The sequence below is a fragment of the Ursus maritimus genome, unplaced genomic scaffold, assembly GCF_017311325.1.
Source record: "Ursus maritimus isolate PB19 unplaced genomic scaffold, ASM1731132v1 scaffold_6, whole genome shotgun sequence".
NCBI lineage: Eukaryota > Metazoa > Chordata > Mammalia > Carnivora > Ursidae > Ursus > Ursus maritimus.
Genome location: NW_024426774.1, coordinates 12,289,553 through 12,313,005, shown reverse-complemented (window position 1 = coordinate 12,313,005; position 23,453 = coordinate 12,289,553). Strand labels below are relative to the sequence as shown.

Below are 23,453 nucleotides of genomic sequence, written 5' to 3'. Positions count from 1 at the left end.
TCCTCCCAGCCATGCCTTGTCATCAGCTTCTACCCAAGACTGGTTTCTCTTCGGCTCACGTGCATTGGCAACAGGACTGTGATGACTGAGCCCGGTCCATTCATGACTTTATTCCCTAAGTCTGTCGACAAATATTTATTGAGCACTTGTTAACAAAACGAAGCTCCAAGTTTTATCTTTCATGCACACACACACACTCTTTCTCTCTCTCTCTCTCTCTCTCACTCACACACATACACACACTATGCTAGGCGGTGGGGAACACTATGGGAAGAAATGGAGCTGGTAGTAGGGGGAGAGAGTGAAGGAGATTCGTGTCTACACGGGTGGTTCAGAGGAGGCGGTCTGATGAGCCTGAAAGAAGTGGGGGGTGAGCCTCGTCAGTGTCTGCAGAGAGAGGTGGACTGTACGAGGCAGAAGGAGAAGAAAGTGAGAGTGTGTTTCCGCTAATTCCAAGACAGATGAAGAGGACCGGCGGGATGTGTGGGGGAGTAAATGAGGCCAGAGTGACGAGGGGAGAGCTGGAAGTCGGGCAGGACCTGAAGGGCCTTGCGGAATGGGTCTCTAACAGGGCGACCTGAAACTAATGTTTACCGAGCACCCATTGTCCGCTAAGCTCTGAGCTGGGTCTCCTGATTAAAAACATTATTTTAGCTCCAGAATAGCTGGAACAGGGGAGAAAGCTGAGGGCTTGTCTGTAATCAGGTAGCTCAGAAATGACAAAACCAGCATTTAGACAAGATCTGAATTTCAGAACACATCCCAGACCTGCTTGAAATTTAGACTTTTGTTCATTAAAACCCTTGAACGACGTGGGGGTTCAAAGCTCCCACCCTGTGAGTAGTCAGAAATCCCTGTATCCCTTTGGACTCCCCCCAAACTTAACTATAAATAGCTTACTGTTGACCTTACTGATAACATAAACAGTCCACACACATTTTGTATCCTACGCATTATATACTGTATTCTTACAATAAAGTGAGCGAGAGAAAAGAAAAGATTATTGAGAAAATCATAAGGAAGAGGAAATACACATATAGTACTGTTCTGTAAAAAATCCACGTATAAGTAGATTTGCACAGTTCAAACCCATGTTGTTCAAGGGTCAGCTGTATTTAGGGTTTGAATATAGTTGTTCATTTCTCTGCTTCGTATCAACTATGATGATGTGGGAAAGATCAGTTTCTACTGTCTGATTTGCCTTAACACAGCTCATGGCCATAACACATCTTTTCAGAAGGGGGATTATGTCAGATGTGGTTTCGTAGCTTGAGCAAATTAACACATCCCGTTACCTGGTGTGGGTTAGTGTGTTTCCAGAGAAACAGAACCAATAGGAGATACACATGCATATCCAAGAAGTCCAGACTCTGTAGTTGGCAAGGTGGAGACCCAGCAGAGCTGCTGGTGTGGTTCTGTCCAAATCCAAAGGCCTGAGAACCAGGAGAGCCGATGGCTCTTCTGGAACGAAGGCAGGAGACCAATGGGCTAGCTCAGAGACAGACAGAGAGCACCAGTTCTCCCTTACTCTGCCCTCTGTTCTAGTCAGGCCTTTAAGGGGGTGGCTGAGGCCCACCCACACTTGGCGGGACATCTGCTTCACTCAACCTACTGCTTCAAATACACTATATGTTAATTAATTGAATTTAAATAAAAGAAGAAAATTTTTAAAAATTGTGTTTCTCATGCAGAGACATCCTCAAAGATAGACTCAGAATAATGTTTAACCAGGTATTTGGGCATGCCGGGTCCCAGCCAGGTGACAGGGGTACTCACCCTCACAGAGACCATTTTTATAAGTATAAATGCAATTAAAGAAAATTGAAGATTGCAATAGGAAGCTTCAACGGTAGATGTGCCTTGCAGGGAGGCCTGAGCTCACTTGCTGGGACCACAGCCAGAGCCCTCTCCCCTTGCACAGGCCAGCTTCTCTAGATTCCTGACTGCTTTTAGCCAGTTCAAATGCCCTTATTTTCAGGGCAACATTTAAGCTCCACTGGATAGGATTCTCTGAGATCATCTGGACTAGGGATTTCCTAACATGGTCTATGTCATGGTCACATGGAAAATGGTACAATGTGTACAGCACACAGAGGACATGCTGAAGCTGCTTGTGGCCACAGGGGAGTGGCCGTGGGGGGGGGCAGTGCCACCTTGAGCCCACCAGCTGACTCCCCCAACTATGGGCATACATTAGCCGATCTTTGCCACATGATTGAAAAAAGTCTGATTTAGCCCAAGCCGTCTATTTTACAGATGGGAATACTGAGGCCTAGAGAGGGAAAAGCAGGAGCAGAGCACACTATTGGTTGCCCTGCATGGCTCCAAATTTCTGAATTATTCATTAATCATTTGTCACAAATTGCCAGAGATGGATGCCTTGTGTGTGTGTGTGTGTGTGTGTGTGCGCGCACACGTGTGTACATATATACACATATGACCTCTTCCCCACTAGGTTACCTGTGGTCTAGGAACAGAGTCTTTGTCATGTTCTCTTTCTTTCCTTATACCCTCTAAATCAGCAAGCATAATGGCTTGGACTTTTCTCTGTATTAAAGTATAAATGAATAACCGTCCATCCGTGACCTTGAAAGTAAACTGTGGCATACTCATATCAAGTGTTCCTTCTGCCAGAAAGTGTCCCCTGATGTCCCTGGCTGTGAATAATCTCTGCTTTGTCTGACCCTCCAGAGCGTTCTTTTCGTGACACCTGAGCGCTGTTATGACTTTCTCCCTTATATTGGGGTCACAGGTGAACGTCTTCCATCATGCTTTCCAATAATACAGCCACCTGGAAAGGAGGGCTACGTGTGGTTCCTGGAACAGAGCGGCACGGACTTAGCCGATGTTCGAGTCAGATTCCGCAGCTTTTGAGGAGGGCGATTGCGTGTGGGACACCGCACACAGTCTGTTGTCACGGGTGCTCGTGTCGGCCTCAGCGGCTCAGTGGCGGGTTAGGTTCATCTTACAGGCCAAGGAAACTGAGTTTTGAAGAGTGAAAGTACCTATTCAAGATGTTTTAGTTGAGACCAAAACCTCTGTCCCCAAGTCCCCCACCCTTTGCGCCTGCCGTGGATGGGTCCCTCTGACCTCAGCCATTGGCGGAATTAATATACAAGCCAAGAAGTGAGCTGATTAACTTGGAGGCACATAAATGCCGGACCTAAGTCATGGGTGATCTTTGTTACTGGTCATACAAGTATCCTCGTGCTGGAGAAAAGTGAAAAGAACGTTTGCTGTCATGGGTGTGTTCTGTTTACCTTCCCTGTCCCCTGGAATGTCGGCAAGTTCTATAGAAATACGACTTTCAGAGGCAAGAATGTCTTGCTCCCCTGGTTTCTACCACTATGAAAACGGGAATTTAGACCTTTTCATTTTGATGTTGATCAGTTTCCTTGATAAGTCTTGCCAGTTAGGAGGTAAATCCAATCAGCTTCTGGACTCTGGGAGTCCTGGTGGCCACCACTCTCTGCTCTCCGTGTGTGTGTGTGTGTGTGTGTGTGTGTGTGTGTGTGTGCAGGTGGCTGGGCAGTGAACATCCTGCTTTAGTTTTCTGCTCTACTTTCTTATTTCCCGTAGCAATAATTGACCCTTTCCATGGTAAAGACACTCCCAAAGTAGAAGAAAGCATGCCCAGCGATGCGGGATTCATTTTACATGTGGTTATCTAAGTATGGCCTCCAAGGAAGTTGCTTCTCCAGCCCCATTAATTCCTGACTCTAATCAGAGCCCAAAACCCCTAATCATGCTTCTGAGTTTGGTAATGGCAAGTGTCTTCACAAACATCTGCGAAGGAAACATGCTTCGAGGAATCTTTGGATAGAGAAGAGTAGTTAAGCCACAGCACCCGGATGACAGATGCCTCTCGAATGGCACGACCAGCTCCAGCTCCCTGGGGACGTGGCAGGGAGTATCCATAGAAGAAATGGTCATCCGAGGCTCAGATCAATGAGATCAGCCTTGAAAGGGCCTTGCAGATCTTCACCACAGCCTATGAAGATGTCCTTTTGCTGGATGCAAACACTGAGGCCCCTGTGACTCAGCTCGTCCACTAAAGGGGCTGGTCCTAGAGCAGAGCCTTTCTGGTTCCCGTCATACCTTCCTTGTGGGGCAGGTGGACACTGTAGCTGAGTGGAGCGTTCCGCTTCCCCCGAGGCCTGTGCTCTACGTGGGGTCAGATCACAGCAACAGAGCAGAGAGGGCTGAGATGCTGGCATAGAGTCAACAAGAGGGATGTATGTCGGCGCCCTTTACCACTTCAGTCTGCAGGTAGGTGAACTTGATTTTAGGCATCAAATCCATCAAATGTCTGCTGGAAGCCGGCCATGGTGCTAGGTGCTGGGGGCAAGCGAGAGCTAATGCATTTTCTGCCTCAAGGACAAGTCTGGTGGAGAGTTGTTTCTTGGACTCTTTTCTTATATTGTGGAACTGGTCCTGGCAGAAGACATCCAGAAGGCATTTACTCATTCCTTCACTGATCAGATAAATACTTTGAAACACTATGTCTGGGCGGGCACCAAGGGAATGCCAGGGAGCAAGATTGACATGGGCCTCGTCCTGACAACATACACAGGATATTGAATTGTAGGTGAATATAGACAGAATCGGGGATACTCTCTTCGTAATATCCTAGGGTGAAAAATGGGTAAGGTAAATAAAATTGCAGAGGGGTTGTTTTACACAATTATTTACCAACTTTGGTCTGTTCTGTTTCATTTTGACTGTATCTATTTTTTACAAAAAAGCGTCATTATTCATTGAAGTCCCTTGAACCTTTCCTTGGCTGGTCTGGCAAGTTGGGAACTGTTCAGGTCTGCTCCTTCAGTGGTTTTATATAATTCAGGCAGACTTTTGGGACACTGCTGTGTCTTAAGATGGTCGAGGAGTGTGTATCTCTAGGCCTTTGCTTCTTACATTTCCCTCCTACAAATGCCTCTATCTATGGCTAAATGCTGTTTATTTTTTAAGCTACAGTTCAGAGATCATGAGCTAAAGTCATTCATTCAAGCATTGGACAGTATTTATTGAATGCCTACTGTGTGCATGCATAATTCTAGGCTCTGGGGATTGGTTTATATCGGTGAGGGAAAAAGTGGATAATAAAGGAATAATAATAATAAATCAGGGGAAGGTAATAAAGTGATATTTATTACCTTTGAGTATATTAGAAGGTCAAAAAAGCAATGGAAAAAAAATGAAGCAGAATTTAAAGGGAATACGATCTATGCTGGTTATATTTTAAAGGTAAGTCCAGAAGGATTTTTGGAAGGATTGCATGTGGAGCGTGAAATAAGAGAGCAGGCTGGGATGACTCAATATTTTGTCCTAAGAGACTGGATGGATGGAATTGTCATTAGCTGAGATGAGAAAGACTGGGGGGTGGGGAGCGGCACCGGGAGAGGAGACGGGGAGTTCAGTTCGGGGCCATGATAAATTTGAGGTAGGCGTCCAAGTGTAGATTTTGAGTTGGCTGTGGTTATTGCAAGTAAGGAAGAGGTCAAAAGCTGGAATTATGAATTTGAGATTCATGAAATAGAGGCGATACTTAAAACCATGAAACTGGATAAGGTCACCAAAGGCATGAGTCTTGATAGAGAAGAAAGAGCCTCAAGGCCTGAGTCCCAGGAAATGCCAAGGTGAAGAGTTTGGGAAGAAAGTCAAGGAACCAGCCAAACAGACTGAGAAGGAACAGACATTAACCAGGAGGAGCAATGAAGAGACTGTGATCTAGGAGCCAAGAAAATAAGACTTCTGGAACAGACAAGGACTCAACTGTGTCACAATTGATGATGGTCTAGTGATGGTGAAGGTTACCGTTGGATTTAGGCTCCTGGAAGTCATGGGTGTGGTCCACTATGGCTCCGCCCACCCGGCCTTCATCCTCCAAATGCTGTGTGCTCTTTTCATGATGTTCCTCTGCACCCCAGCCAGCGACGTGGTCTGTTCAAATAGCCAGGCCCCCACAGAATAGCTTACGTCTGCAATCCTGGAGCCGTCCTCACTAACTTACTTAGGTAACGTTGGCGAGCACCGCTTGTCTATCAGGACCTGTCTAGATGGCACACACGTGTTCAAGTCAACCGCGCACTCCTCTGCTTCAGATAGCTTACCGTCCAGGGAGAAAAACAAGGCGTCTGGGCTCTGTTATAGCAGCGGGAAGCGAACAAAGTCGGATAAAATTGTGGAAGTTCAGAGGACAGAGAAATTTCCGCTGGGGGTCAAAGTTGAGTCCATGGCTGAAGTGGGCTTTAAATGTGGTCTTGAAGGCTGAACAGGATTTGGGAATGAGAAGGAGGAGGAGAGAGAACTATTTCAGACCGAGGGAACCCTACAGCAAGGGAGACAGCTGGAAAGGGGGCACTGAGCTGGAGGATAGGGTGTGGGAAGGAGAGAGACAAGTGGGAAACGAGGCCTGGAATTTTGGCCAGGACCTGATGAAGAGAGTCTTAGAAATTAGAGGCTGGGCTTTATATCTTGGTCAACGGGGAAATCATTAAAGGCTTTTGAGCCATGGAGTGACGTGGGAATAGCTGTGCTGCTTCGGGAAGAGTCATCTGGCTGCGTGTGCAGAACCGTCCAGAAGAAAGAAAGAGAAGAAGGACCTAAATTAGGGCAGTGGCAGTGGGAGGCGGGAGGAGGAGGGGTGGGAGGAGGGGTGATGTGAGACACAGCAGAGGCAGAACCCGCAGGATGTAGCACTCAAGAGTGCGGGGTGCCTGGCGTGTCACTGGGGCTCTGGGCCCTCCCAAAAAACCACAGGAGCCTTTTGAATGCAGTGGCCTAGGCAGTCACTGGTCACTGGTACTTGTCACCTCCCCCTCCGCCCCCATCCTCATCCGAACCAGGAGTGCTTGAGCTTCGCCTCATTAATGACACGCAGCTTGCTTATTTTTGGAACTCTGTGATTAACACAGTTTCTGCATTTAAAAAACAAAGCAGCTCTGCATTCCTGGACTCGGAGACTGCACTTCGAGGAGGTAATTTTGGAGATGGGAGAGCTGAGTGCTGGCAAGGGCCCATCCAGGCCACCTCCAACCTTCGGTCTCTGATTTTTCTGTGGCGGCTGGGCTGATCAGCTGCGCACTGCATTTCCCGAGTTGTTGGGCAGAGCAGTTGTCAGAGCCCAGGGAGGGCCATGCACGGTGCCACCCTGACTAGCAGTGCCATAGGAAATGCCAAGTGACCCAGATGGGGCCCCGGGCGGCCTGCCTGCTCGTTTTTCCTGGTAAACCCACGCCAGGAGCATGGCCTTTGTAGCGGAGGACAAAAACCCTCCCAGAGCTGCTCTCCTGTTCTCCCAGCATCAGCTCCAGTGGGCTCAGACAGAGCAGGTAACGGCACCCCGGGGGATCATCCCTGATTTCGGTGACGTTGGAACCCCAGCCTGTGGGGGAGGGGGCTGGCCTGCCGCCAGCGCCAGCATCCCAATTCATGTGGCAGCCTAGGGAGAGGAGCCTTTGTGGCAAGGCTGGCTTCCTCCTGAATCTGCCCATAAAAGGATAAAAGTGCTGCTATCTGGTCGGCATTGGGTAGGATTGCTGATGATAAATTTTTTAAAAGTGTGGATTTTTCCCCCCGTTTTGCAAAGCGGGGGAGGGGGGGTGGAGAGAAAGAGAGAGAGAGAGGGAAAGAGATTGCTTTCACACAGTTTCCAGCCTGTATGTGCTAACAGATGGATTCAGACTCATCTTTTATCTAGTGTTACAGAAGATAAAACTGAAACTGGATGATATGCTGCCTCTTCAATTTACAAGAGGAAAAAAAAATAAAAAGCTTTTTAAGGGAAGCCCTTATGGTAGAGAAGAATGGTCCAAAATATTGTCTGGCTTTACTCAAAAGGCAAAGTACAGCAAGACCATTTAAAAGTGATTTTCTCCCTCCCCCTCCCTGACTTCCCCAAAATATATGATCTCTGTGTCAGAAGTAGGCCAAGCTTTAAGGCTTTCATGAATTATATATCAAGAGACATCATTACCCAAGAGTCTTGAACAAATGCCCCATGGTTTAAATTTTACAGACATTTTTTTTCCCCTCGGTGGCAGCAATTTCGGTCTCTGCCTTCTTCCTTAGATGGAAAAGGAAAGTGTTCTATAAAATGCAGGAGGAGACGTTATGCTAATAAAGGTAATTGTGCAATGATTGGAAACTGCTCTGTTCCCTTCGAAAGGGAGCTTTTGTCCCCCACACACTGGCCCTGAGCTCCAGGTACTCAGGCGGGCAGCCTGCTCCAGCTTTGTCTTGTCTGATTTCAGCAAGAGTCAGACACCCACAGAGCCAGGGCTGAGTGAGAAGGGCAACACGTGAACTGGGCATTTGTACACCCATGCTTTATGACAAAGACCTTACCATAATCGGAATATCAGCTATGCTTTCCCCACCTGTGTAGTCTCTCAGATTCAAGAAAGGCTTTATGAAAATAATTCTTTCATCTGAAATTGGAGCCATCCACTGGGTAAATAGGAAAGGCAGGTGTCTGGTGTTTTCTTTTTTGCCTCCTCAGAGCTCTTGAAGGTGTCAGAACGTTAGCCCAGAACACAGGTGCTAAGGACACGATGCACCCCCCCGGGGACAGACTGGGTAGGGCGTCCAGACAAGAACTCATGTGGCTGCAGGAAGGGATGTTCTCTGCCCCATAATCTCCCTCCCAATTCACCCTTCTGGGGTGGGTATTTCACAGTGCTGAGCTCTCCTTTAGACAGCCTGAGAGAAGCCGGCTACAATTCTTTATGTAGGCTTCTCATCTTTTTTTAATCTTTAATAATCCTCTTATTAACTCTCTCCCTTTATTCTTATTATGCTTTGGGATATGGTGGGCACACCATGTTTTTAGCATTTTAGAGATGAAATAGCTGGAAGCTGGAGTGGAGACGTAATTGACTACGGTCACCTTTACTAGAGCCGTGAAATATACATACATCTCCACACACACATACATGTGGTCTCGAATACGAACCTGATGGTATCACCCTGCCACCGCCAAATAATAGAAGGTGAACCCTACCTACGATCCAGCTCCCGTTTGGAGGGGAGATTCCTTTCCAAGGCTTCGCCAGCACTCTGTCTTCTAGCTCAGCCCCTGCTCGAGTTTCCGTCCAGCCTTCCCTCCCGTTGCACCCCATCACGTTCTTACGTCCCAGCCATACCTCCGTGCATGGAGTTTTTTACTTTACGAGCCTCACTTCTGTCCGTATGTGTTGCCGCGTTGTGACTTGGGCCCGAGCAGCCACCCTTCGCACTCTCCCTCGCATGTTCCTCATTGCCATGGCTACATCCTGCGTGGATTCCAGACTCAGTGCAGGCCCTTCTATGAATCCTTCATCCCCCAGAGTCCCCCCATGTGGCTTAGGCATCCATGACTGGCACTGTCACATCAGCCCACCCTTCCCTTCACAGCAACTGCCACACTGTATCTTCATTGTCATTTCATGTATTTATCTTTTATGGTAGCTCAGGAGTTACTGGCAAACATAAATGAGGCACCCCACTTTGCTCTCAGAATCTTCATCCCCAGAGAAATTCGGGAAGATAGCAGTAAGCTGCAGGGTGGGCCTTGGTGGGATTCTTCCTCCCTGTCAGTCTCCCTCTGGATGCAGTCCAGACGAGGAGTCAGCCCACCAGGCCGGGCTTGGTGACGGTCCTGTGTACCATTCAGGTGTGTGGCTGCTTTCCGACCCTTAGATGAGGTCACCATTGCCGCCCCATTGGTCACCTCCCCTGACCCAGGCCTTTGGTACCGTGCCCAGCTGACGCATTTGAGAAGGTTGGTGACCAGGATCTGTGGTGTCTGATCTAGCACCGAGTCACCAAAGTCGCTGGGGGAGAAGCAGGCCATTAGGATAGAAGGAATGCGGAATTCAGACAGACAGACCTGCGTGAGAATCCCACTTCTGCTGTGAGTGGGTGATCTGTGCGATCTCAGGAAATTGACCTAAATGATCTGAGCCTTTGTATCTGTCTCAGTAAAATGAGGGAGAGACGTTGTATGAAGCTATTTTTTAATAACAAAAGATTATTTTGTAAAGTACTTGGTTCCTAAAGGATATTCAAAACTATTGAGCATTAATAGTATGAAAAAAGTCCAGTTTCCAATCCAATAAATCAGATTATTAAAAATATAGCAAAGTGATTTTACCATTACTGAAGAAGAAAGTCATCCTTGTGTTGCTTTAGATATTATAACTTTAAATTAAAAAAAAGAAAGAAAGAAAAGAATTGGTTCACGGCACAAGCATCAGAATAAAAAAGAAAAATCACTAGCTGTTTGGCCTTCCACACATTTCCTTATTTCTCTTAGCCTCGGTTGCCTTATCTCTGTTACAGGCATAATGAGACCCGTGTTGCCAGGGTGTGGATGTGAGAAATGAAATGAGAGATGAGGGTTGGAAAAGGCCACACGCAGCCAAGGACAGAGCTGGTTTCAGTAAGCGGTTTTGAAATTTCTTTCCCCGAAGCGGTTCTACTCCCATCTGTGAATTCTGCCTGGATTATAACCAGCTCGTTCCCGAGCTCCAAGTAGCTTTGGAGTTTAGCAGAGAGACCTGAACAAGAGCATCTTCTGGGCACTCAAGAAAACTGCATCAGCCTGAGTCAGTAAGAAACGGTGCAGCGGGCCTGGGGCAGTCCGCCCCCTCCCCTGGGCTGCCAGCTCCTCGTGCACAAGGTGCAGGGGGCGGGGCAGACAGCCGCCCAGGTGCCTTCCAGCTCTGACATCCTGTGAGTCTAATTTATAGTTGAGTGAGTTGTCATTCACAGACCAGGAAGGGCCAAATTGCCCTCATTATTCTGCTCGCAGCTCTGGTGCCTGAGAAGCTGCTGGGTCCTGCCACATCTAGAATTAGCTCTGAACCCTTGGGCTTTTAATTAAAGGGTTTTGTGAGTTAGATGGTGTAGGGTCAGATTCAGATCTTTGGGGAGACACGGAGGGAGGTCGTCTGTCCTGTCATGTACTCCTTGAGAAATGAGCCGCTCCTCCCAGTGCAGGGACAGGGAGTTGGGAGATTCTCGGGGGCCTTCCAGAAAGGGCTTGTGGCTAAGCCTGGCCCCAAGGCCCCAGGGACTCAAGGCCCCAGAGGCTCAGGGACAGCTGATGTGTGGCCTGCCATGGCTTTTTTTCCCTGTGAGCGTCTGAGCTGTACCTGCCCCGGGCTGATTCCGTTGCGGCTCCCCACGGTGGCCACAATGCCTGGAGTCCATCTTACCCAACACGGTTTCCGCTTCGGGTGGCTTGTGCTAAATGCATTTGCAATCCCATGTGGTGGAAGGGATAAAAGGATTGTCTTTTAAAAAAGTGGTTTCTGAATGTGTCGAAAGCAAGGCTGCCTGCTGTGTGTTTTTAACAATTGTCTCCCCAGAGGAGGTGGAAAACCTCACCTTTCAAGATGTTTTAACTCCTATTAGAAAGTGACTTTAATAAAGTTGCTCTTCTGACCACGGCTGTTGTGATGGCCAGACTGGTGATTATTTGTCTAACCGGAGTCTCCAGGGGTGGAACTGGACACCATTTCCCTCCCAGAGGAGGTGAAATTGTGTTAGTTACATTCTTCCACCTGGTGTCACCTGGGGCTGGGGGGCTGGTCCGCGTGCGCACTGGAGTGTGGGCATTCTGGAAGGAGCACAGCATGGTTTCAAACCCATTTGCTTTTCCCACAACCCATTATTGAGCACGTACTGTGTGCCCAGCACCATATCTTGGTCCTCTCTCCCCACCACCTGCATCTCAATGTTCCGCACCCATCGGCTGTCTTAGGTAGGATGCCTGCAAGCTGATCCAAGTCCCCTGAATGTTTCTCCCGGATGCCGATGTGTTTAGGGAACTTGAATGGGCCACTGTGTTCGAATATCTTCCGTCAGGGTTTTCCAGCTTCAGCACTACTGACATTTTGGGCAAAATAAGTCTGTACTGTGGGAGACTCTCTGGGGCTTTAGCCGATGTTCAGCAGCATCCCTGGCTTCTTACACTGGCTGCCAGGAACCCCCCGCACGCCTCCAGTTGGGACAGCCGAAAACGTCCACAGACATTGCCAAATACATCCTCAGACTTCACATTTACTGAAGCACCCTCTGTCCGTTGCCCTGGTTTATATGGTTATGCGTAAGGATTTTTTGCTCCCCTTTTATAGCTAAAGTAATTGAGGGCCAGGAAGGGAGGACTTGCCCGTCCAACAGCGAGTCAGGGAAAGAGCTAAGGTCATCATTTAAGTCTCCCTTCTTCCCAACCCAGCATCCTTCCTGTGGATCCGCTCAGTGGTGTGCTGGCCAATGTTTAGTAACTGGTTCTCTGGGAAAAAACAAAAACAAAGCCAACATGATGAGGAGTGGTTGCAATGTCATGGGGCAAGTACCCCCACCCTGGCTGGTTTCTTCTCAACGCACATCCCTGACCAGAAGTTGCGAGGAGACACGCATAATTGGCTGTGGCTGGCTGGTGCCAGCTGTCTCCAGGATGCCACTAGGCCCCGTGTGCTTCTGTTTGGGTAGCTTTGCTCTCTCCTGGATCTCCTCTATCCCTTTCCCTCTTTGCCATCGGCAGATACACTTATACTGGGAGGTGCTGTGGGGAAGTATTAGCCTGGTGAAGGCTTTGATCACCTCTTCGGATAAGTACAGAACAGTTAGAGTGGAATTTTCTCCCTCTCCTGTTAAATCAGCACTTGGTTTCATAGTCTGTCCACATAAGGAACTGCAGAAGCAGGACAGCTCTTTTCTTAGAGCAGAAACCTTGGGGAGCTCGTCAGTCGGGTCTCCTGGATAGCGCCAACTCCCGGGAAGGAGCTCAGGCTGTTGGTCGGCATCCATCATATCGAGTGCGAGGTACCTGGGGGTACAAGGGAGTGATGGCCACAGGGCTGTTGGACACGTCATTCTGGGGGGTGGGAGTAGGGAGGCTAGAGTTTTAGTCCAGATATAAACTTCACCTTCTGTAAGCCTCAGTTTCTACACCTGGGAAAGGAGAACTAGCTTATGTCTGGAGCCTTGGGTGCATATGCCCCTCCTCGGTCGCTTGAAGGGTTGGCTGGTTGTCCTAACAGTATAAGCTCATCAGCCTTGAGGGCTTAGCTGGTCTTGGCTTTTTCACCTTGGCCATGGTTCGGTGCCATACGCTCCTTCTCTCTGGTCTAGCCTTAGACCTGGGGGAGCGAGGAGTGTGGGAAGAACCCTCAGTTGGGTTATCGGAAGACCTGGGTTCTCATCCCAACTTTGGTACCACCTCATTACATCACCTTGGGAAGCAGTTCAGTGTAACTGGAATGTGGGTAGCCCCACGGGAAGGGTGGGAGCGTGCTGTGGCATTTGGATTTTATCCTGAAGGCGGTGAGAAGTGCTTAAAGAGAAGGCACATCATCAGAAGTGTGCTTTAGAAAGTTCTTCCTGCGGAGCACAGGGCCAGAGTCCAGGCAGGATGACACCAGTTAGGGGTGGTACAAAAGGCCAGTCATAAAGGGAGAACGCCACCCACAGGCACTGATGCGGAGTGGCGCAGAGAGAAAAGGCTATGAGAGTTCAGAGAAGGGAGAGGTCAGAAGAGGATCAGAGAAGACTTCCTGGAGGAGGCGAGGCTGCATCAGACTTGGAAGGATGGAGATGTATGGAGGTATAAGTCTATGGGCAAGAAAACACGAAACTGCGGTCGATCCCATTGGGCTTAAACTGAGAACTTGTGGGAAGGATGGCGATGTAAAGGACCCGGTGAGGAAGGGACTTGAGTATGAGGCTTAGGAAGGTGGGTTCTGTTAGAAGGTGGTGGGCCTCACAGGAAAAGCTCATTTTCTTGTGGTCAGTTTCCACGGGGCCTGGATCTCAGGCATTTTCCTGTCTGTAGCTCCCACTTGCTTTTTTGCCTTTGGCGAGGTGTGGGGTGCCTGGGACCCTGACGAGGGGTGCATACACTCACCCCCCACCCCACAGCCCTGTGCTGTTGAGGAAGGCGCCGTCCCTCTGAGCCTTGAGGATGAAGGCCGCGCTGACTGCTGATGGATGACTCCTGATTCGCCTCGCGGTGGGGGGCCCAGGAAGGGAGCAGCTGCGCTGTTGTGCGAGCGCAGTCCCCAGTGTTTGTCTGCCTGGGCCAGGGTGACCGTGGTCCCCCGCGATAAGCCGTCTCCCAGCTGTCGCAGGTACGTTCTCAGTCATTCCTCCCCGTGGTGACGCTGACCCTCTGCCCTTACTAAGAAGGATGGAAATGCCCCTTTGTCTCACCTGCCAGTTTTGTGAAAGTACGTCTGTCCCTGTCCACGAGGCGAAGGATGGCCAATCTCACAGCATCCGAGGTACCTGAGATTGGGCCTTCCTGTGAAGTGTCAGGAAACAAGAGTTTGCTGGGAAACGGCATGAGCGAGGTAGCATAACCTCTGAGGCTCACGTGAGTAAACAGGCTCAGAAGGGAACATGCCTCACCCGGGAGGAACCGTCGGGAATTGGTAGCGCGAGGACAGAAACCAGGCACCCTCTGGACCTCAGCGTATCCCTTTGTATTTGGATTGGGCCATGCTGCTGGAGGGGTCCATTTGCACAGTAGTTTGGCAGAGGCCTGCCTTGTAACAAAATCACTTTCTCAAATGGCTGTATATATCCTGGGTTAGGCTCTTACTCCATTGATGGGCTCCATTGATGGGCTGTTCTAGACATCAAGAGTCCCGAGTTCAAAGGACTTCTTCATTATACAGAAGGCAGTGATGGACTTGCCCCATGTCTTAGAGATTTGGGGTCAAAGCAGAGACGGGAGCCCAGTTCACTAGCCCAGTTCTCAACCTACAGTGCTTTCCTTCCCTCGGTCTCAAGGCATCAGTGCTGTCCCTATAGAACACCCAACAGAAGCCGCCTAAAAATACCCTCTGTTGTTGTAGGCCAGGGGCTGGTGGGGAGTTCGCTGATGGTTTGTGGCACTCGGATGGCGTTGGCCGTGGGAGACACAGGTGGCGTTGGGAGCGTGAGAGCCGCAGGTGTTCGCACAGTGTGCTGGAACAACCACAGTCGTCAGGAACTTGGGCAGCAAATGCCCCCAGCCACATCGGCTTTCAGATTATGCTCAGTGCGATCTGGCCCTAGCACCGTTTCTTAGTTTTTTACTTCTGGGCAGCCCTGGCCTTGAACTTCGGAGCAATCATTTACTCTCATCGTCCAGGTCAGCGTTGCCCACTTACTGCAGCAGTTATATTTGCTAAAGTTCGCGTGAAATGGACAGACAGAGAGGCCAAGGTGCAAAGAAGTATAGTTCACAGCTGATGGGCTCGAGACCCCAGGCTCTTACCACGGCCCCATCCTCCCACTACCACTTAGAAAAGTATTTGATGCCCTGACTCACGGTCAACATCACAGAAGTGCCAGTGTGGGTAAAGTCCTTCACAGCGTGACACCAGCCTCTTTTCCTGCTGTCTCTGCTACCTCTTTCCTTCTTCCCCAGCCATGCTGAGCCTTCGAGGAAGCCAAATTTTACAAATTCCACCATCGATACTTACCTTTTGTGCAGGACCCTGGGCTACTTACAATAGCTGTAACTACCCTATAAAGATGAGTAAGACATGCCCCTCCTCTTAACCAGCTCCCTGTCCAATGGCAGAAAGAAAACACGAACATAAGTAGCTTTGATACTTTAGAAGACAAAGCTCATTTGATCTTCAAAGTGGCCCAGAGAGGCTGCTGGTGTATATTGCTGAAAGATCTGCATTTAATAGACTTTCCATGTGAAGATCAGAGAGAAGCAGTGACGAAGAACAGGTCACACTGCCCAGCCAAGGCCAAGTTGGGAGTAGACCCAGGTTTCCTTGACTGCCTATAAAATGTTCCTGCCACATCAAGGCGTCCTCCCGGCTTGTGTCACTGGAGATGGTCGGGCATGGCCTCTGCAGGCTGGACTGTTTGTCTCTGTCTTATTGCCTCCTGCCTGTGGAGACAAGGCAGCTGTCAGCCTCGAACCTGTCGGGTTGTGCCCCTTTCCCTCCAGAAAGGTTGCAGCCCAGGAAGGGAGGAGGGAAGGTGAACATTCCCCTGTTGTCTGGGATTTAATGATACTGACATTCTCCTGTTGTCTGGGATTTAATGATACTGACATTCAGGGTTATCAGGGAGAGGACACTCGGATGGCCGTTCAGTTTCAGACGTGTCTCCCCCCACCCACCCCAGAGGTGGACCTCTGGTTGATGTGATCAGCACTGTAAAATACCTTCTTCTGGAAGACGAGGGAGCCACTGTGGTGGTGTGCAGAGAGCGAGATGTGAACTTCTTGAAAAACTGGGCAGAGTTTTCTGACGGGTCCAGCCAATTAAGCTGGTGTCCTCCTGCCATCCACGTGGCGGGTACTTACCTTATGGTTGTTGAGGTGTGACAGAGATGACAGACAGATGTTAAGCCATGACCCTGGGAAATGGAACAGATGCGAGCTTGGGAGTAGAGACCTGGGCTCATGTCCTGCTTCTGCTACTGCCTGCCGCTGGTGATGACCCTCTTACCCTATGTCAGATATGCCAGCTGTGGGCTGTAGCACGTGGCACTAGAGATTGAACTTGAGCTCAGTTGTGTACCCCTGCCGCCAGCTCACTGCCAACTTGGCTGCTCACTTGGCCTCTCTCAGTTGCTCTCTAGGTCCTTATCTGCATGATGAGGCTAAGGGGAGCACCGCTGTTTCCAGGAAGACCACATGATCTGCAGCACAGGGCCTGGCGCATAGTCAGTGCACAGTGCAGATGAGGGTCATGCATTGTTCCCCTCACCATCATCCACTCATTGACCTCTGACGGTCTAGGATTGCCTGAGCCCAGGCACTCTGTACTGTCACCATCTGGACTCCGGCCTGCTCCCAGGTTGTGTTCCCAGCACAAGAGGCTACATGCCAAGATGCAAGAAACCAGAATCAGTCGGGAGAACTGTGTCCAGTCCTGGCTTTTCCGCCTACCTGCTGGGTGGCATTGGACAAGTCCCTCCCCTTCTCTGGAACTCAGGGATCCCCTGAATGGCATTGACAATCATATTAATAGTAATAATGATGATACCAATGGCGGTAGCGGGTTTATTGGTGGCCCCCCGCAAAAAGTCACTCCCTAACCCCCACAATTCGTGAAAGTGACCTAATTTAGAAAGAAGGGTCTCACCTATTATTTAAATATCATCACTTGCAGAAGCTCCTACAGGAAGCAGATAACAGTCCTTGCTCTCTGTGTTACTGCAGGATGAGGCCTGGGGCCGGGGCCTCCGAGAGCAGTCCCTTCAGGCGTGGGTAGGCTTCCTCAGCCCCGTGAGCTTCTCTAGAGCCCTCAGAAATTGCTGGACTACAAATGCTGTGATGTTCCTTGATTAAATGAATGCCGGAAACAGTCTCTTCAGAGAACCCGCTATGGCCTGATTCTTAAACAGGCCTTGCTCCCCGGGCCAGATCCCTGGCCAAAGGCTCCAGGTCAGCACTACCCCCCCCCCCCAACCCCGAGGCAGGGTCAGTGCCTGCTGGTCGTGGAGAAAGGCTGGCTTGTTCTAGCAATGCTGACCCTGAGGAAGCGGGTCCTGCACCCTGTCAGTGGACCTCAGTTTCTCCAGTGAGGCTAGCTGGCTGCTCCCACACTGGTTGCCTGTCCGGCTGCCTTTGGCTGCCCTGGAAAGGAGAGCCACTGAGCCCTCACATTTGGGGGACTGGCTGGTTATCAGAGAGGCTGCACATGCAGGCTCTGGGTGTGAGGGCACAAGGACCCGATGGTCCTTTTAAAATATATTGCCAAAACTCGTCACGCCTTGCTTCTTGAATCATAGCATGACTGCCCTGTAATCAAGTTACATCAGCCTGTTTTATATGGAAGGCCTATGAGTCCAGCGGATTTAGAAGGCGTTCTGCTGAGCAAAGGAGAGTGAATGGTTGCAAAAGGGCATGTGTGTGGGTTGGAAAACAGGGGATCATCCAGGAGAGTTCAACCCAACTAGGCGTAAAAATAACCAGCCCCATGGGGCTGTAGATTATATTAGGGTTGACCAGATGTCTTGTGTGCCTGGGACAATCCTGCTTTCTGTCTGTTGTCCCGGAGGCATTATTAATATCCCCCTTTCCACTCTCAGAAGGATCTAGGTTTGGCCGATAAATCACGTGGTCACCCTAATTGTGTGTCACCTTGTGTGTGCACTTAGTAGAGACACGGTGTGGTTGATATATTTGAATAAAACCCTGTACCCAGGGGCGCCTGTGTGGCACAGCGGTTAGGCATCTGCCTTCGGCTCAGGGCGTGATCCCGGCGTTCTGGGATCGAGCCCCACATCAGGCTCCTCTGCTATGAGCCTGCTTCTTCCTCTCCCACTCCCCCTGCTGCTGTTCCCTCTCTCGCTGGCTGTCTCTATCTCTTCAAATAAATAAAAAATAAAATCTTTAAAAAAAAAACCAACTCTGTACCTGTGTGATTCCAAAGGTGGCTGTGGGTGAGCGCTGTTGTACCGCTGTGACCAAGGCTTGTCACTGTCTCAGAGCACATGTGGCTTCGAGGTGAAATCATGGGCCCAAATGTCAAATAGATAGCGGTTTAGATCTTTTCTCATAGCTTGCTGGCTTTTTGACCTTGAGGAAATTATGTAGCTTATCTCAACTATAAAGTGGGAGTAATCATACAGACTCAACAGTTGGTGTCATTAGGAAATAACCTATGTCAAGCAAGTGCTTATTTCTTGACAGATAATAAGCTACCAACATATGGCATTGCCATTATTATTATTGTTATTATTATTGTTATTGATGTTATTTCATGACCGTTGTTATTTTGGCTTTAGTCTCTCCGTCTGTGACATGGTGAGGGATGATCCCCGTCCTGCCCTGCTCCCAGGGTCTTTGTGAGACTGAAAGCAAGCAGCATCCCCAGAACCTAGTGTCCCTGGGAGTGTGCGCACTGTTCGAGGTGAGGACTTTCAGCAGAGTCTCCCTCGCGCCTCTGCTCAGTGGATTCATCCCTCTGTGATATGGGAGACGGGTTCCCAGGACGTCATCCTCGCTTCTGCCTGCCCTGATGACTCTCCCCTCGCTGGCCGTCCTCGGCCCAGCCTACTTCCTCCACCCGTGAACAGCACTGTATAAAACACCAAGGCCAGAAGGTCATTTACCGGTGCTAACTGACTTGGGGGTTTGCCACCTGAGAGGGGGCAGGGTCCAGATTCCTGGGTGGGCCTGCGAGGCACCTCTCCGTGTTCTCTGCCTGGGGAGTTCCCTCCCTTCCTGTGCCTCTTGAAGGAAGGTGTCCTCTATTCCCCGGGTCCTTGCTTATCCCCTGGCTCTTTGCAGTGTCCTTATCTGGAAAAGGGGGCAAGAGTGGTGCCTCCCTCATGTGGTTGCTGGGAGGTGTCACGGGTCTCTCAGCTTAACCACACCTGAGGCACTTTAGGTACCTGCTGAATGGGAGTTACTTTTATTACGTAAAATCCTGCCTATTTCTTCCGGTCGGCAGGTGCTCTTGGTGCTGTGGGAAGGAGGCTGCAGGGAGGTCTGATCCGAGTCTAGGCTCTGCTGCTGGTTAGCTGGGACTCTAGGCAGCACGCTCCCCCCCGCAAGGGGGGGGCTTTTGAGTCCTTACCTGCTCAGCCTGGAGGGTGGCAATGGGTCCCACCCAGGCTTGGCCTTTCCACCGTCCGTCTGCCTTCTCTTTGGTTTGCCCCTGCCCTGCCCTTTCACTTCCAGAGCCTTTCCAAAGTGGAAGACACACAGCCATTCTGAGCTCTCAGTGCCTCCCCTGAACAGGGCAGGGACACATGACATGGAGGAAATGTCACAGGTCATAGACTGGAGGTCAGGAGATGCCTGTCGTCATCCTGGTTCTGTGGTGTGACCCTGGATAAGTCATTTCATGTCTCTGGATTTCAGCTTCTCCAGTTTCAAAATGGGGGCAATTACCCCTCTGAAACATGACCCAGAATGAGGTAGTGCGAAGTGTTCTGCTCGCAGCCGGATGCGACAGAAGCGAGGGCTCCTGACGGTGTCAGATGAAGCAGAGGGACTGTGACCACAGCTCCGGCCACGGTCCACGCTGCTGGCAACAGAAGCCGCTCGGCGTTGGGGTTGTGTGAGGTTGTGCCGCTTGTGGGGACCCGAGACGGGAGTTGTAAGTGTCCTTCCCTGCTTGACCTCTGTTCTCTCTGAGGGACATCTGGCCCAGGGGGTGACTCAAACAGGAAACTACCAGCCATCACTTCAAAAAGCTTGGACTCCTCTCAAAGATCGGCTTACTTTGTTTGTTTGGATGGCGGGGGAGTAATTTACAGAACCGAGGGCAGATCCTCAGAGCGAGCCCCTCCCTGGGAGGACCTCTGTGACCAAATCCGTAGCATGGAAGGAGGTGGGGTGTGCTGAGGGCTGGATAGGATCATAAGTTACCCAAATGCTAGTCCGTGGACCAGAGCCAAGATGGTGACATCAAAACTCTCCAGAAGCTTTGACCGCCACTCCAGGATGGAATTGTACTTTCTGTTAGCTTCTCCAGATGCACGATCAGTTTGGGAACTGCTAGTGTGGCTGGGACTGGGCTTGCCTGTCAGACGGCTCCTCATTACCTGCCCCTTCCTGGTCCCCATCAGGACGCTGGAAAGTGCTGACAGTATTAGCGCTGCGGTACGATTAGGTCATGATCAGGGTTAGCTATTTGTGTGGTTGTTCAGCTTAACCAGGTGACTGTGTGCTGCATGATGCACAGTGGGAGTTGGGGGACTTTGGGGAGCATCTGTAAATAAGTAGAGGGGACAACATGGGTAGGAGAACATTCTGGAAGTACCAGAGAGTCCTAGTCTGGCAAAGACCTAGCATTCTATTGGCCTGACCCTCTTAGTTTTTTTTTTTTTTTTAAGGGTTTTATTTTATTTATCTGAGAGAGAGAGAGCACGAGAGGGGGAGGGTCAGAAGGAGAAGCAGGTTCCTGCCGAGCAGGGAGCCCGATGTGGGACTCGATCCTGGGACTCCAGGATCATGACCTGAGCCGAAGGCAGTCACTTAACCAACTGAGTGCCCCTGACCCTCTTAGTTTTGTGGTGGAAGAAAGTGGGATTCTGTCTGGGCCTCAGTGGGAGAATCAAGTCCCTACTGAAATTGGATTATTGAAAGTGGATTTTAATTTTGGGAATGTTTGAGAGACAAAGCAGTAGGGACGGGACAGTGCCCCTGATACCCGATCACTTCAACTTCTTCTCTCTTGTTTCCAGGTCCTTCTGTGGCGCATCGGCAAGAGGTGAGGGATGCGGTCTTGCCCCCTGGTCCTTCTTCAGAAATTCACCTTGTTCACTGTCTACACCCAAGCGCACAGAAAACAGCCCCTGTGTCTGGGCTCCCTTTTCCTTGGGCTGTGCTCTGTGATGGGACTTTACAAACACAACCCCAAATCCAGAGGAGACAAACCTCTCTCCCCCTTTTCCTCCATGACCTGGTTTCCCAAAATGCAGGGCCAGCCCCACAGATGCCGGCTCAGGATTCACTTTCTCATCAGGCCAAGGACTTTTCAGAGTTGCTGTGTTTTCCATATCATTTCCTTCCTCCCCCCCCCCCTTCACTTCCTGTTTTTTCTTCCTCTTTCTCCACCCCCTAGCCTGGCTCTCCAGCCCTGTCCCATGTTGTCTGAGAACAGGAACAATGCTCAGAGCGTAGATAATCATGATTTCCTGATGGGCCCTCTCTCATTGCTGGGAGCCAGGGACAGGCTCAGCTTCTCTGGGGCACTGGAGCTTCTGCTGGGAGCCCAGCAGGAAGCCTGGCCTTTAGAGTCCCCTGCCTGAAACAGAATCTAACAGGAATAATCCTTCATGTCCTTGCAACAATTCATAGTTTCCAAAGAACCTTCTCCTGCATTCAAGCTAAAACACTGGAAAAATAAGACAACTGCTAGTGTTTTGGCCGAATAACTAAAGTCTAGTTTAGATGGACAAAACACTGATGTGGGAGTTAGATAGGAGTTTATTTCTGGTTCTGCACTTTATTCTCCTTATGACTATACAGATCATTCTGGTTCTCTGAAACTCGGTTCCCTAGCGAGGACCAAAGCCAGTTATTCCTTACCTAGAGCTCTCCCTTGTGATTCAAGTTCATTTTTTGGAAAAAATGGAGTTACGGTTATCTCGGAGAATTTTTGAGGACAGATCAGGGAAATGTATCTGTAAGATTTGAGGACAGATCAGGGAAATGTATCTGTAAGATTCATACGGTAGGCCTGGCAGATCTTATTTGCTTAATAAATGTGAGATCCCCTCTTGGGTTTTGGTTTTCTGCACAGAGGAGTGGCTGTTCAAATATATAGTAGCCAGAAAAATCCCATAATAAATGATACCCCTGGGAGGAGGATCCAGATCTGTTACTGTGCTTTCCTGAAACATGGAGAGAGAGAGTGAGAAAGACAAAGAGACAGAGAGATCTGCTGGCTGAGCACAAATCATTGAAACACAAAGCCCACCCACCACTGTGCTCCTGGGGCCTGCTATTCCATAACAATATTTTTCTGATGGGAAATAGAACAGTCCCAACCACATGCCTGAGGTGGACTGTTTCACTCATTTAGCTCCCAGGGGCAAAATTACAAAAACAGCAATCTGGAAAAAGTCCTGCCTCCCTTTTTGAAAATCTGTTAAAAAAAAAGGGGGGGGGCGCCTGGGTGGCACAGCGGTTAAGCGTCTGCCTTTGGCTCAGGGCGTGATCCCAGTGTTATGGGATCGAGCCCCACATCAGGCTCCTCCGCTATGAGCCTGCTCCAGAGCCCCTGCTTGTGTTCCCTCTCTCGCTGACTGTCTCTATCTCTGTCAAATAAATAAATAAATAAAATCTTAAAAAAAAAAAAAAAAAAGACTTCCCAACCAGGGTCAATGACCACTTGTTTGAGAAGTCAGCCTGACCGTGAAGCTCCTTTTTAAAAAATTCCAAAGGCCAGAGAGTCAGAGACATATTCCAAATGGAATTCTCCAAGTTGCTGAATCCTTGAATGAGGCTGTTTGCTTCCGAGCCTCAGTTTCCCCGACTACAAAACGAAGGCACCACACAAGTGGTGATGGCATCAATGTCTTGTAGCCCTGGTAACCTGTAATTCTGGAATTCTCTCTGTTCTCCTTAACAAACGTATTATTGCTAGAAGAGAACAGGAAATGGCCTCTCAAAGTAACATGACTTGCATTCCCTTCTAGCAGATTATCACTCACTTGACGACAGAGAAACAACAGGACTCCGGGGGCCACGGGCCTGATTTGGGAGCCAGACTTGCCTCGGCCAGCTTGTTCAGCGGTTTTGTCCCGTCAGCCTGGACTGGTGAACCTGAACCACAAGAGAGAGCTCTAGGTAAGGAACAGCTGACTTTGGTTCTAGCAGACAGCACCATGGTAATCAGCATGGTTGGTGGAGAGAATGTGGGATATGCATGCTTCTAGAATACTTGCAAGTATGAAGGGTGGTCATTTCACCAGAGTCATGCCTCCTAACACCACACACCCATAAAAGGGGGAGAAAACCCCAGGATATAGATCTGAAACGTCCCTGGGTT

General features: G+C 49.7%; 1 protein-coding gene across 7 annotated transcripts in view; it reads left to right on the top strand.

Annotated features, from left to right (window-relative positions):
- CYRIA (CYFIP related Rac1 interactor A) overlaps window positions 1-23,453 on the top strand; it is a 107,137-nt gene that overhangs the window by 18,792 nt on the left and 64,892 nt on the right. For 3 of the 7 annotated variants that reach the window (XM_040622899.1, XM_040622892.1, XM_040622894.1), the window contains exons 2-3: window positions 21,142-21,167; window positions 23,101-23,251. The gene's annotated coding sequence lies outside the window, so the exon portion shown is untranslated. The remainder of the gene's footprint in view (window positions 1-21,141; window positions 21,168-23,100; window positions 23,252-23,453) is intronic. The other 4 variants (XM_040622893.1, XM_040622895.1, XM_040622898.1 and 1 more) reach the window with 3 other exon arrangements.